The 15,000-nt window shown below is 30.4% G+C and overlaps 1 protein-coding gene across 8 annotated transcripts in view; it reads left to right on the forward strand.

The window, feature by feature from the left end:
* LOC145297666 (uncharacterized) overlaps window positions 1-15,000 on the forward strand; it is a 1,332,115-nt gene that overhangs the window by 37,901 nt on the left and 1,279,214 nt on the right. For all 8 annotated transcript variants that reach the window (XM_080143840.1, XM_080143841.1, XM_080143838.1 and 5 more), the window contains exon 2: window positions 13,642-13,783. The gene's annotated coding sequence lies outside the window, so the exon portion shown is untranslated. The remainder of the gene's footprint in view (window positions 1-13,641; window positions 13,784-15,000) is intronic.

A 15,000-nucleotide genomic window follows, 5' to 3' on the forward strand; every position in this document is an offset into this window, starting at 1 on the left:
ACTAATTATTTTTACTTAACTCTTAGTGAAAATACTTTAAAACATAAAATAAATTCATTCATGTAAGTAAAAAAAAGTAGCATTTATTACCTTTGGTAACAATTATTTATTCATTATATGTTTTGTTTTTCACCTTTTTTTCGGCTAACCATTCTTAAATCTCGCTATAAAATCGATTTTTCCAAGTACATTTTGGGTGTGGGGGGGGGCATTCCAACCTCCGAAGTTTAGTTTAAAATACGATAGAAACAACAGCAAAAGAAAAAGAAATTATACCAATAAACTAGAATTTAATTATCTACCATCCTAAATACTTTTAACATGCTAAAATAAAGTTTTTTTGTTTTTTTATTTTTCTAATTTCAAAATATGTTGCACCATTATTGTGATGTTTAATTTGCAGTATATTTCAATTTAACTTTTATTATAAAAAGTTTGAGTTTATGATTTGTTTCCTGCAAAAAAAAAAACCCTCTCTGAAAAAACAGGTAAAACTAACTGATAAAATATGTAAGCCTTCTGGGGAGCTAACCGCTTCAATATAATTCCAGAAACATATAGTGAGAAAACACGGAACATTTTATATATTGAATATACTATATTTATAATTTTCTTATGCTAGGAAGTTAAAGTATGGAGTTGGGGGGGGGGGAATTAGCGATTTTTGAAAATTTCAGATGATAAAAGTTAAAAATCTAGCGATTTTCTGGGCATTTCTTTCTCCTGATCTCGCGTTTTTTTGAAATCTCAGTTTCCCAAACTGCATCACTAAAAAAAACACTACAGGCTTAATGTAAACAGAATGTGTTTACAATATCGGTAAATTTTCAATGGGTTTAATCACATGATTATTGATAAATTAACCACGTGATTGAAAGTTAAGTTAAATTAACCACACATAGTCGCTTTCATATCAAATATTCATCGAAAAATGGTAGGTACAGACAAAATGAATGCCGACGCTCAAAGTGTATAAACATTCTGACCCCTCCCTTTACTTAAAAATTCACCAAAAATCAGGAAATTAACCAATTTTGATGAAAATTGCAGTATTTATCAAATAATGATCGCAGAATATAATGAACTAATTATTTTTACTTAACACTTAGTGAAAATGTTTTATTTTGTTTAAACAAAAAATACCTTTACTAAAGTTATGGTTTTCAGTAGTAAATAAAAAAACGCAAGAATTTATTTTTGCTTTTTTTAAAGCATTGTAATTTGGAACAATAAAACATAATTTTTACAGTAACATTACGAAAAAAGCCTGTATTAATGAATTCGATATAACTCGAAGAAAAATGAATTCTCACATACTATTCAGGAAATTAAAGATTCAATTAGATTCCTATTTCAGTCACCTAATTTATTTAGGGTGAAATGAGTTTAGGAATTTATAGCCAAACCTAATTTTTTTTTTTTTTTGCTTAAAAGAAATAGCATTAATGCAGTAAGTTAGGTACAATTTTCATAGAATGCTCTGCTTTACTGTTGTTGTAAAAATGGAACGGAAATTTGAATTTCGTTCCCTTTTAAATTCGGTACATTTTTACATTACGTCCAACTCATCGTTCACATTCGACACATCAACTTTTATAGCTTTTCGGGTATGCTGGCAAGGTTAAGGGTGTCTATTCCGAAAGCCGTTCTTAACATGGATAGATTGGTAGGTGTGTCAGAAATTTCGTGAAAAATAGTGAATAATTCCACCCCGTTTTTCCAAGCTTATAACTCCTTGAAAAATGTAAGTCAAGCCCTAATTTTTTTCAATTAAGGGAGCAAGGACCAAGGTTTCATTTAAAAAAAACAAACAATGTGGTATTTTTTTTTAAAGAAGGTTTTAAACTTCGGACTTTACAGGTAAATTTCTAAAAAACACTACTTTTTTTGTTTTAAATTTGATATTATTTATTGACCTTTTCTCTTCAATTTGTCATAACATAACACTTTGGTGAGTAAATTATTTACTTTTTGATAGACATTTCAAAATGGGAGGCGTGAATTATTCGACCTCCTGTCTTTCCAAGCTTATAACTCCTCGAAAAATGTCATTCAAGCCCTAATTTTTTTTCAAATAAAGGAGCAAGGACCAAGGTTTCATAAAAAAACGAAAACAAAAGAAAAAACAAACAACGTGGTTAAAAAAAAACAGGTTTTAAACTTCGAACTTTACAAGTAAATTTCTAAAAAACACTACTTTTTTGTTTTAAATTTTAATATATTACTTATTGATCATTATTATTCAATTTGTGATATATAAAACTTTGGTGAGTAAATAATTTATTTACTTTTTAATAGACACTTGAAAATGGAGTAGTGTGAATTAAAAAAAACGTTTTTCTAAAATATTATATTGGCTTTATTGGAAAGAGCATACAATTTTACATAGACCCTGAAAATATCGTAAAAATAGAATCAATAGAAAAATTTTGATAGATTTTTAAAGCTTAAAAATTGAAAAATATTGAGTTCGTAAAATTCATTAGTTTTTAAAAAAATAAAAAAAATATTTCTATTACTTTTAAAACAAATTTATTAGTTTACTAGCATGGGTGCCCGGGTGTTTGGAGGTGTATGCTGAGCAAAAAAAAAGGGGTAATTTTTTAAACTTTGACCCCTATTATGACCCCTGAAAATTTTATTGTTTTGGCCTCAAATCAAGTTATTAAGTTAGATCCATGTCCACGGAACCTATATCTAAAATTTCAAGGGTGTAGACCCAAAATTGTCGGAGAAGTTTGCTAGAGTTCTCAAAACTCAAATCGTTGAACTTTGACCCCTTAATCGCCAAATTTCTGGCTAAAAACCGATCACATAGATTTTTCCAAATCTCAGTACCCTGTATAATTTCGCGTCTGTAGACTAAAAATTGACAGAGTTATTTCGTAGGGAAATGTACACAGACACACACACACACACTTTCACTTTTATAGATATATAGATTTAAAATTTGAGTCTGACAGAATGACAAAGTGATATTGCAAACCGATATATTAAACAAACGAACTTCAAAGAGACAAATGAACACATAAGTAAAAAAAATTTGTATTAGAAAACATTTCTTGATTATTTCACGTTTTTTTTTTTACAGACCTGAAGACTGAGGTTCGCTCTTAATAAAAATTGTTTTTTTATAGTCTTAATTTTGACTTCCTTTTTCATAAAAAACTAAAAAAAATCAAGAAGGAAAAGAAATTTAATTTTATTCTTTTTTCATTAATTTCTTTCTGTGCAAAGCAATTCTTTCAAACTTAATCTGTTTCCAAAATGTTTTTATTTCATTCCCCTCCCCCTTCATTCATTTTCCTCCGCATCCTGGCAAGTATTAAAATAAACCATTTATAATATTTATTTATGGATTTATTTACTTATCATTTCTTTTGTATCGGTAAATGAATTCCATGCACCCACCATGTTTAAGTTTGGGAGTAAAAAATGTACGATGAACAGAAGGATAGGAAAAATAATGTATATAAATACGCAATCATAGGTCATTATAAACATCATGTATATTTTTACAGACAGCGTTACAAAACTTCCAAATTGGATTGAAATAAAGAACACGATGATTTATACTGAAACTCATCTAATATTAATAATAAAAAAATAATTATAAAAGACACAAGTTGTTTGTTTAAGTATTATAAGCAATTGAATATTTCGTTGTATTATAGATTTAAAAGATTAGAATGCGTTCTTTAATTACTTATAAATTACATTTTAAAAAAAAGTGAAGGAACCCGATTTGATTTGTAGTAAACTTGAAGTTTATTTAATATAATTAAATGAAAATTATGCATGTAAGAATATGAATATTTGAAGCAGAACACAAGCAAAACATTTGATATGAGTTAAGACAATAAACAACTATTAAAATTAAACAATTTTTTTAATCAAAATGATTTTTTTAAAATCAAAATGAATGTTTTTTAATCGAAATGAACAATATTTTTTTTAAATCAAAATGAATATTTTTTTAATCAAAATGAATATTTTTTAATCAAAATGAACCACAATATTTTTAAATACAAATGAACCACAATATTTTTTCAAAATCAAAAACAATATTTTTAATGGGTTTGTATTACTGTACACATAGATTCGAAAAAGTTGCCAAAAAACAAATATATAACAAATAAATGTTATCAAAGGCAAGATAAGTTACTTTTCTACCAAACTGGATATATTTTTCGTATTTTTATTGAATGTAACATGTTTATTCAGTTCGAAAACCATAGAGTGTTTACCGATGTATTGGAAAATTCAAGATGGCGTCTTAGTCCCTCTTTAACACGGTAAGTTTGGGAAAAGGTGTTATAAATAAAAAACTGAATAATATACTGTTAAAAACTCGCTCAATATGTTACCGTGACATAGGTTGACATATATTCGGCGGGTTTTTAATTAATTTAATTAATTAATGTAGGGAGTGAGGCGCCATCTTGAATTTTCCAATACATCGGTAAAAACCGTATGGTTTTTGAGCTGAATAAACATGTTACATTGAATAAAAACACGAAAAATATATCCAGTTTGGTAGAAAAGTAACTTATCTTGCCTTTGAGAACATGTATTTGGGTACTTATGCAGAGAGTGATCCGGACGTAACTCACCGGACGCTCGGCTTGCCCCGTAAAACGACGTCAACAGCCGGAGTTAGCCGAGCGTCGGCGCTGAAAACATAACAAGAAAAGAGAAACCTACCTTAATGTAAAATTTGTTAAAACTTTTATTTACTGTAACGGAAAACAAATTTTTTTCGTATTTTTTTTTTTTTTTTTTTTGTAAATGTAAAGTGTTTTTTATATACAAGAAAGTTATGTTTTTTTTTTTTTTTTGAAGAAGAAGAAACAGCGAAAAAAAAGTAACAAGCAAAATTTGTTTTTTTTACAAAACGTTTTTTTTGGGGTGTTTTTTTTTTTAGGGTTAGGGTTATTTTTTTTATTTTTTTAAGAATAAACAGCGAATAAAAAAGGTAACAAGCAAACTGTTTTTTTTTTTGTACAAAACATGTTTTTTTTTTTTGTTGGGTGGTTGGTTAAGGAAAAACCTGGTAAAAGAAAAATGCGAGGAATATTTACTGTTGGTATTTCCTCAGACTGTTGGAGGGCATCACACGACTATGAGGGACAGGTTTTCTTTTTTGCAAGCAAACTCCTTTCATGACAAAATTCCAGGACACCCACTGCTGTTTGCAATTTTTCCGACAAATATGTTAAGTTCATATTTCCTTCCATAGGTACGCAATTTTAAGGGTTGTTAAATAAATCTGAAATTGTAACGGTTGTTGTTAAATAAATCTGATTCTGTATTGTTTTACTTTCTTTTCTTCTTTTTCCTTATTGTCGTCTGCTGCTTTGAATTTTTTTTCTTGCGTCGCGCACGCGCGTAGCGTTGACAACCGTCGAACTACATCGGCGACGCTCGTTGAAAACCGTCAAACTACATCGCCGACGCTCGGCTAACTCCGGCTGTTGACGTCGTGCTACGGGGCTAGCCGAGCGTCCGGTGAGTTACGTCCGGATCACTCTCTGCATAAGTACCTGTATTTGTTATATATTTGGTTTTTTAACAACTTTTTCGAATCTATGTGTACAGTAATACAAACCCGTTTTTCGAGCTGAATAAACATGTTACATTGAATAAAAACACAAAAACTATATCCAGTTTGGTAGAAAAGTAACTTATCTTGCCTTTGATAACATTTATTTGTTATATATTTGTTTTTTGGCAACTTATTCGAATCTATGTGTACAGTAATACGAACCCGAAATGAATTTAAGACCACGAGTGAAATGAGAAAATGAAGAAAATCACATTTACTGTGTGTGTTTACTGTTTATGTAAGTCAGCGGGTTTGGTTGCCATAACAACGTGACGGTAGTGAACGTGTGTGTGTGCGCGTGTGCTTGCTAGTACTACTACTAAGTTTGTAGGAGCGTTTGATTTCATGTAGTTTAGTTTCGTATATAAGTTTCGTATTTTTTTAATTTGTAAATAACAAGTTATTAAAAAATTAAACCCTTCCAAGATGGACAATAAATAAAGCCATAATATTTTATGGTAACGGTAAGAGCGTAGAAACCATTGTTTTTTAGGAGATGTGATTATTGGATTAACCAATCAGAAATCGTCTGTGGCACACACATCTCTGTTTTCAAGAGGGACTAAGACGCCATCTTGAATTTTCCAATACATCGGTAAACACTGTATGGTTTTCGAGCTGAATAAACATGTTACATTGAATAAAAATACGAAAAATATATCCAGTTTGGTAGAAAAGTAACTTATCTTGAGGCCAAAAAAATAAATTTTCAGGGGTCATAATAGGGGTCAAAGTTTAAAAAATTACCCCTTTTTTTTGCTCAGCATACACCTCCAAACACCCGGGCAACGCCGGGCACCCATGCTAGTATATCTATAAAAACAGAGATGTGTGTGCCACAGACGATTTCTGATTGGTTAATCCAATAATCACATCTCCTAAAAAAGTATAGTTCTTACGCTCTTAACTTTACCATAAAATATTTTGGTCTTATTTATTGTCCATCTTGGAAGGGTTTAATTTTTTTCTAACTTGCCATTTACAAATTAGAAAAATACGAAAGTTACAGACATCACAATCCAACCTCTGACTCAACGTCCGCCATTAACACAAGAAAGCAAACGCTGGACAGATTATTAGTACTACTACTACTACAAACAATACAGCACGAAAACACGCGCACACACGCACACACACTCACGTCCACTACCGTCCTTGGCTACGTCACGTTGTTATGGCAACACGATAAATACACAGTAAATTTGATTTTCTTCATTTCTACGCAAATATTACGCAAATATAAATCATATAGAATATCTGTATGATTATAATTACACGTAATAGTTAAATAAAGATGATCATCGTATAAGAGAACCGAAAAAAAAAACTAATAGGAGTACTACTACTACTACAAACAATACAGCACGAAAACACGCGCACACACGCACACACACTCACGTCCACTACCGTCCTTGGCTACGTCACGTTGTTATGGCAACACGATAAATACACAGTAAATTTGATTTTCTTCATTTCTACGCAAATATTACGCAATAGAATATCTGTATGATTATAATTACACGTAATAGTTAAATAAAGATGATCATCGTATAAGAGAACCGAAAAAAAAAAACTAATAGGGAATTTGTATAAAGTTGTATTTTCTTTATAAATAAATAGAAAAAAGGGGTGTTGATAAGACTATCGATACTTATACAGTTTAGTGACGACATTAAAAAATGGAAATATTGAAAAAAATTTTTATTGTCCGTAACTGTTATAGACTGAAGTTCTCCGAAAAAAAATTCTTACAGCGAAAAACAATTATTTATCACGACGACGTCAACGTGGCCATTTTGGAAATGTACCTAGCAGAATACCTCCATTTTAGGCCAAATTTCGCAATCTAGCCTTTTTTTTTCTCGCCATATTGAGATGCGCACAACACATCTGAAATTTTTTTACGTTTTTTTTTTTTTTTTTAATCTGCAATTTTTTTGCGTATTTTTTTTTTTATAAATAAGAATACTATTGAATATGCAAAGAAATTGAAGAATGCAAAGAATTGAGGAATTTTTATACGAGATTATTTTCGAAACATGCTCAGTTGGACACGCATGGATAACTTCGAAACTTCGTTTATTTACTTCTGTTACAAATTAAAAAAAAAAAAAAAAAAAAAACACCCCAAAAATGGCATCTGTCTTCGCAAAAAAAAAAAAAAAAAAAAAAAATCTCATTCTGGTGGAGGTAAAAAAAGGGCTAGATTGGCCTAAAATGGAGGTATTCTGCTATGTACGGCAGTTACCTGCCCTTGGGGAATTCCTGGGCCTGCAATAACATTTCCAAAATGGCCACGTTGACGTAGCCGTGATAAATAATTGTTTTTCGCTGTAAAAAAAAAAACTACTTGATCAAATGAAGTGAAATTTTTTTTCGGAGAACTTCAGTCTATAACAGTTATGTACAATAAAATTTTTTTTTCAATATTTCCATTTTTTAATGTCGTCACTAAACTGTATAAGTACCAGACTATCAATACACACAAAAAAATATAGATTTATTTTTTGGTAAAGTTCCCCCGGGTTTTCCTTTCACTTCAGTAAATAATGGTCTTTTGTTATATATATATGGCGTACTATTATCCTTATATATATGATGTTTATGTTTATATATATGTATAGGTGATAGTGTCTGTGTGTGTCTGTGTGCATTTCCCTACGCTAAAACTCTGTCAATTTTAAGCCTACAGATTCGAAATTTGATATACAGGGTACTGAGATTTGGGTAAATCGATGTGATAGGTTTTCGACAGAAATTTGGCGATTAAGTGGTCAATATTCAACAATTAGACCTTTGAGAACTCTACCAAACTCCTCCTACAATTTAAGGTCTGAACACATGATATTTTATATATAGATTCCTTGGACATGGATCTAACTTATTAACTTTACTTGATCCCTAAACAATAAATGTTAAGAGGTCATAATAGGGGTCGAAATTTAAAAAAAATTGACCGTTTTTTTTTCCTCAGCATACACTTCAAAACACCTGGGCAACGCCGGGCACCGATTGCTAGTATACATATAAAACTATACATATATATATATATACATATAAAACTATACATATAAAACTATACATATATATATATATACATATATAAATATATATACATATACATACATATACATATATATATACAAACATAAACATATATATATACATAAATATACATATATATACATAAATATACATATATATACATAAATATACATATATATATACATAAATATACATATATATACATATATATATATATATGCATATATATATGCATATACATATATACATATATACATATATATATATGTGTGTATATGTATATATATGTGTATATGTATGTATATATATATGTATATTTGTATATGTATATATATGCATATTTGTATATATATATATGTGTGTGTATATGTATGTGTATATATATATGTATGTGTATATATATATATATGTGTATATATATATATATGTATGTATATATATATATGTGTATATATATATGCATATATGTATGTATGTATGTATATATATATATATGTGTATATATATATGCATATATGTATGTATATATATATATGTGTGTATATATATATGCATATATGTATGTATATATATTTATATATGTATATAGAGAAATAGAAAGGAACAGTATTATGTGTTCATCAACGTTTCCTCTTTATTTCGAGACTTCCTCTTGATGAATGAGATTAAGATATATATATATATATATGTATGTGTGTGTATATATATATGTATATATATATGTTTAAAAAAAAAGTGCAAGCGTGTTTATTTAACTTTCAGTTGGACTGTCTTGTCAATTCGTACGTTGTTTTGTTTGGAAAATTATATGCGAGTCTGTTAATTTTATCTTCATGTGTTGCAAAAAAAAAAAACTTTATTAAAAAAATAAATAAATAAAAAAAGTGCAAGCGTCTTTAAATAACTTTCAATTTAAGCCCAAGAGGAGTAAATTCCTTATGTTTAAGTGCACAAAAGAGCTTGACCATTACATAGCTTTTTCACTCAGTAGAATCCCAGGATACAGCATAAAAATTAGTATCAAAATACAGTACAATATATAATACACATGTATATAATCAAATAACATTATTAATAACACCATAAGGCAGGGTCAATACCATAACCAGGAACCTGAAAAACACCGGATTCCACATCATAACCTGAACAAACCATATCCTACGGCCACCATCCTGGGTTTCTACTGTACTCGCAAGAGGTGATGATCCATTTCAGTGGTGGAAGTGGACACAGAAGAGCTTACCACTGCTGAGTAAACTGGCTTCAAAATATTAAAGTACACCAGCTTCACCTTGGAGGGTGAGAGGCTCCTTAGTACAGGTGGTAATGTCTATGAATCTATGAGGAACAGGCTGCATCATGAAAATAGAGAAAGTCTAATGTATCTACGGTACAACTTAAAGTATTCAACTTAAATGCCAAGGAGCCGATGAGAGCAGAGGAGGCAAGCAGCTAGAAGAGAAGGGGAAGTAGAGCAGCAGGTGCAGAACAGTTTATAGTTATTCACTGGAAGAATTACAATTTACACTTAAGATTCTCTTCAGCGTTATCTGTATCGCAGGTGTCAATTCCTCTGCTGACATTTATGGGTGTTTCACAAGCTGGTCTGCATCTCTCCTTACTATCCCTCCACCGATCTCCACTTTAAAATTCACTGCTCTCAACTGTCTGGTAATGGTACTTTCAATCCATTATTGAGCAGATCCATAATTATGCAAGAGTTTATGATCGGCTACTTTAAATTCATGAAGGGGTACCAATACTTTGCTCCCCTTTCCATTTTATTTTTCATGTCCAGAATCTTGTAAGCGTCTAGCTTTACCAAATGAAAGCTGTTCTTAACTGTCATTTGGACATCAGCTTGGCTGAAGAAACCCTAGTTGATGAGTTGTTATGACTTGTGTGATTGACAGTTTAAAAAACAAAAACAAATCTATTTGAAAACTTTTTGATTGCAACATGTACACATCATGTGTGCCTATGTCAGTAAACTGTTTCTTATCCTTTTCTTCTAAATTACTGTTTCAACAGTTTAATCTTTTTTCCATTTTCTCTTCTTTATAACATTTCTATTGTGTGTAACATGTACATTATAAGAGGTACCTTCAATAAGTTTCCAGACTTTTTCGTATGGGCATTTTTATTGATAATAAACATGAAACTTTTATTGATAGTACACACATGAAACTTTTATTGATAAGACACACATGAAACTTTTATTGATAGTACACAGATGAAACTTTTATTGATAGTACACACATGAAACTTCTATTGATAATACACACATGAAACTTTTATTGATAATACACACATGAAACTGTTATTGATAGTACACACATGAAACTTTTATTGATAGTACACACATGAAACTTTTATTGATATTACACACATGGAACTGTTATTGATAGTACACACATGAAACTGTTATTGATAGTACACACATGAAACTGTTATTGATATTACACACATGGAACTGTTATTGATAGTACACACATGAAACTTTTATTGATAGTACACACATGAAACTGTTATTGATAGCACACACATGAAACTTTTATTGATAGTACACACATGAAACTTTTATTGATAGTACACACATGGAACTGTTATTGATAGTACACACATGAAACTTTTATTGATAGTACACACATGAAACTTTTATTGATAGTACACACATGAAACTGTTATTGATAGTACACACATGAAACTGTTATTGATAGTACACACATGAAACTGTTATTGATATTACACACATGAAACTGTTATTGATAGCACACACATGAAACTTTTATTGATAGTACACACATGAAACTGTTATTGATAGTACACACATGAAACTGTTATTGATAGTACACACATGAAACTGTTATTGATAGTACACACATGAAACTGTTATTGATAGTACACACATGAAACTGTTATTGATAGTACACACATGAAACTGTTATTGATAGTACACACATGAAACTGTTATTGATAGCACACACATGAAACATTTATTGATAGTACACACATGAAACTGTTATTGATAGTACACACATGAAACTGTTATTGATAGTACACACATGAAACTGTTATTGATAGTACACACATGAAACTTTTATTGATAATACACACATGAAACTCTAGTCCCCTTTGAAGTAATCTCCTCCGGCTGCAATGTACTTATACCGTTCGAACAACTTCTGGAAGACTCCATGGAAGTCCTCTTGTGTGAGGATGTTAATGACCCTTGTCACAGCTGCTAAAGTTTTCCTTGAGCTTAGATAATAACCAAAAATAACAGGGAGCAATATCTGAACTATAGGGAGGGTGAGGAACTGTCTTGGTTCTCATTTTGGTCCAATAGTCTGTGATCTTGGGATAAACTTTGCGCAAATTTTCCACATCTTCTGTTCCTGGTGAATAATTATTTCTTCAGTTCCCACACTGACATCAAACCATGTAATTCTTTAATGGTCCTTATCCATGAAATTCTTTATTTGGCCAATCAACACGAGTGTTCTGACTTCCTTACTTCTCCCACACCTTTCATCATCCCTCACAGATTTCTATGCAAGATGATCTAAAAGCAGTCTGAAGTATTCTATATGTTTCTGTGGCATTTTTTTCCCAAGTTTAAAACAGAATTTTATTGTATGTTGTTCTTGTAAAATATCCTTATGTCCAGATGACATTTTTGTAATTCACCAGCTCTGACAATCAGGCTTTAGTAGAGTGGGTTCCAATTCCTGCTGTAGCTGTTACTTTGAACCTGAAATCATAAACATTGGTCAGCCACCGCATAAGATGTACAGAAATAACATACTGCATTTTCAAGAGTCAAAATGCCTGTACAAAAAATTTGGAAGCTTATTGGAGGCACCTTGTATACATATACGTATAACGATTTCTATATGTACGTGTTTATGTTTGCCAGTGATCGCTTTTAGTGTGATGAATTTGTGTATATTTCAATGCATGTGATTGTCTAGTGTGTATAATGTCCATCATTAGTGTGTGTGAGACTGTTTACACATATAGATACAGTTTCCACGGGACATATAACAGTTTGTAAACAGTTTCTTACAGGCCGGATAAACATCTTTGTCTATCAATATATATTTTTGTAGTCACAACACAAAGATATCGTTCTGGATGTGATTTTGGAATAGCAAACCATTTTCTCCCGGTAGATACTTGTTTCATCAATTTTCACATAGTGATGCAAAATTCTTTTTGATTGTGTTACACACAACTCTTTTAATCTTTGATGTGTTATTATCTTTGATTGGCTGTTAGTAGTCGCAGCATTCACTTTGAACACAGCTTTCCATTGGCAAATGTTTATGTGAAATAGTGAATACACTTTCTCCTGATATTTGCAACTGCTTTGGCTATTTCATAATTTCAATTTATGATTGGCTAAAATGAGTTTGTGGACATTTTAGATGTTTTCCAGGACAACTGCTGAATTTAGTTAACCTAAGCATTCAGCAACATTAGCACTTGTACAATCATTGTTCTTGACCACATTCGAATTACGCATTGTTTTGCATGACCAATATTTTTTCTCATCAGAAAACAATGATTTACTAACAGATGCACTTTAGATTTTTCCATTGTTTTGCAACTTTGCAATAGTAGCTGCACCTATATAATTCTAATTTGTTAACTAATCTGATAGAGCTCAAATTTTTACACATGCCATTTGAAAGTTTAAAAAATCTTCATTATTTTCTTTACATATCCGGTCCAGGACTTATTTACTTATGTGTTAATATTTCATATTACTGGATAAGATTATTAATCAAATCAATCGATAAATTAATAACATTTTATATTCATCTAACATGAAAAAAAAAAAAACTCCTATCACTTAATCGGTATGAATATATGAAATGATTTTATTTCACTTTTTTATTTTATTTTCCTGCTTTTTTTTTATTTTGTTGACATTATTTTCTAATATAATTATTTTTTGTTTTTAACTTTTCTTCATTGTTAATCAGAAAAATGATGAGGATCACAGCAACCTTGATCTGACTCCATCTTTTGAAGATGTCACATATCTGATTAATCTCCACATTCGTATCAGCTTTGCATGGTGCCACTACCAACATTCTTTGATGACATCCATTCACTGCATAAATTGTAAGTTCATATCTATTTCACATTCCTATCATCCCATTTTTCCCATCATTCATTATTTATTAGATATGATATTGATTTACTGAAGTTTAAAATTGAATTGGAATGATTTTCTTTGCTTATTATTCTTTGATGAAAATTCCAAACTTAATTCTGGCAAGAAGCAGGTGAAAATGCACATTCTCATCTAAAAAAGTATTTTAATATTAATTTTTTGCTCATTTTTAAACTCCTATAAATTTTATAGTTTGTCATTAGGGGAATGACAAACTATAAAATTCTTGATAAATCATTTAAACTTCATTTCTAAACCATTGATTATTTCATAGTAAACTAAAATGTCTATGCATTTTTACATTTTAGCACAATTTTGCAATAATTCTAGAACAAAAGATGAAATTTGTATGAATATTCTTATTTATTGTAAAGTTTTGTTGACATTCTTTTACAGGTTTCTTCCTCACACTCTCATACTTGCAAAAATTACTGATGGTGTAAACACATTGATATATTCCAAAAACTAAAAAAAAATGTATCATTTCAAAATGCAAAATTTTTGTTTGTATAGAGAGTTGATGCAATACCCTTGCAGGATATTGTATACAAGTCATCCACTTCATAACCAAATTGAAAAAAGCATATTTTACAATTTATTTTAAATTGTGTAATTTATTTTGACTGAATTGCTGAATTTACATTTTATTCAGTTACATGGAAACAAACAATTATTGTTCGATGTGGGAGGGGGGGGAGTAAATAAAAACTGATTTCCCATAAGCAGGCTTTTCCGTATTTCTGGCCTTTGACTTCAGATGAAAGTGTAGTATCTGTTATCTATAATATACATATATGCAAGCAGAAAGACCTTTTTCCAAGGCTTTATTCAATTAAATTTTATAACAACAAATGTGGCAAGTGGCTAGGAATGCATGTTAATAAAACAAAACAAAGCATTCAAATAAGAAAATAAAGAAAAAGCAAAACTGCAAGATCACGTGAGATGCAAATATGCAAATAAAGAGAAAGTCACTTTAATAAGAATGTTGTTAGAACATTATAATATGCTCCCCCACTTGAAACAGAGATTATTATTAGAAAGTTTATAAATCCAGCCACTAGACCGATTTACACGTTAGGCTGGTAGACTGGCAGCTCACCACCAGAGGAGTGAGAGGTCTCAGTCTTTGAGAAAATATGAATCTCGGGACTTGCACTAGACT

Source organism: Euprymna scolopes, chromosome 18 (genome assembly GCF_053919585.1).
Source record: "Euprymna scolopes isolate OS-2025 chromosome 18, ASM5391958v1, whole genome shotgun sequence".
Taxonomy (NCBI): Eukaryota; Metazoa; Mollusca; class Cephalopoda; order Sepiida; family Sepiolidae; genus Euprymna; species Euprymna scolopes.